Raw genomic sequence first — 1,845 nt, 5'->3', positions numbered from 1 at the left:
CTTAATTAATTTAAATTACTTTATTATAATTATTTTGCTTTAAATTATAGTAAATAATATTTAATCCTAGTTTTGTTGTTATTTGATTAATTATAGTTTTTTCTATGATAAAGTGAAAATTAAAAAAATTAGTTAAGAAATGATTGTACCGGAGAGAGTTTTTAGAAAATTTCTTAAGTTGACATGACATTTGAGAAATTGTGTTATCAATTGTACTGGTGTGGGTCCCGTAGGTCGCACGGTAGCATTAGATATTTTGAGAAAATACTTGACAAAGTTAAGATAAACCATAATTTTTCAGTTAATAATTAATGAGATATAGTTTAAAATGAAGGATGTATTTCCATAAGTGGTTGATTTTCGTATTGATAAGTGTTTGTTGTTACGAATAGTTTGAGGTGTATCGGCAATAATTTTGTTATATAGGGGTCCATTTAAGGGAGAACTGATTAGTTTGTGGTAACCGTGAGATCTAATTTCAACCACAAATCAATAGATAAATTAGGAAATTAATAATTTTGGTAATTTTGAATTAAAATTATAATATAAGGATATTTTAGGTATTTTCTTTCATCTCTCCTCTCTCATCTCTTTTCTCTTCGTCCCCCGTCCTCCGGTGATACCACTGTGATACCTAAAAATATTGACTCTGTTAAAGAAAAGACACAGTGTGATACCTAAACAAAAGATGCATTGTGATATCACTGTGTTATATCTCTGATCGACCACACAAACGACCTCAGTGTGATACCCAAGCACACATAAGATGTATTGTGATACCATTGTGGTATCATCGGAGAACGGTGGCCGGAGGCCAGAGGACGGAGGACGGGGGACGGAGAGAGGAGAGTTTTAAAATACCTAAAATGTCCTTGCATTAAAATTTTAATTCAAAATTATAAATTTTCTAATTTATCTATTGATTTGTGGTTGAGATTGGACCTCACGGTTACTACAAACTAATTAGTTCTCATTTTATTAGACCTATATATATATATATATATATATATATATATATAAGCCCATTCAAGAAAGAACTGATTAATTTGTGGTAACTGTGAGATCCAATCTCAACCACAAATCAACGGATAAATTAGGAAATTAATAATTATGGTAATTTGAGTTAAAATTATAATTATAGGACATTTTAGTTATTTTTAAAAAACTCATCTCTTCTCTCTCATCTCTTCGACCTCCAATCTCCGGCATCCGGTGAACATTAATCCGGCAGGTACCAAGTAATCATAAAGATACACAATGTGATACTCATTGTGATATACTGTGATACCATTGTGATATCAACAATGATACCAACTCAAACCTTAAAAACAAAGATACACAATGTGATACCCATTGTGATATATTGTGATATCGATTTCACCGGAGGCCGTAGATTGGAGGTCGGAGAGATGAGTTTTTAAAAAATACCTAATATGCTCTCTAATTATATTTTTAACTCAAAGTACCATAATTATTAATTTTCTAATTTATTCGTTGATTTGTGGTTGAGACTGGATCTTGCAGTTACCACAAACTAACCAGTTCTCATTTGATTGAGCCCCTATATACACACACACACACATATATATATATATATATATACATATATATATATACATACATATATATATACATACATATATATATATATATATACATATATATATAGGAGTGATCATATGAAAACCACCCTCATTTGTGTAAACCGTGCAAACCACCTTCATCTGTCGATTTYATTGTTTAATTTTATGAAATTTTTTCATGAAATTGTTTAATCTTGTGAAATTGTTTCATATAATACTTTTTTTGATGAAGTTGTTTCATATATGGTTGTGAAATTGTTTC

Source organism: Cynara cardunculus (assembly GCF_001531365.2).
Source record: "Cynara cardunculus var. scolymus isolate 2C chromosome LG 17, CcrdV1, whole genome shotgun sequence".
Classification (NCBI taxonomy): domain Eukaryota; kingdom Viridiplantae; phylum Streptophyta; class Magnoliopsida; order Asterales; family Asteraceae; genus Cynara; species Cynara cardunculus.
This window is presented reverse-complemented; position numbering follows the sequence as displayed.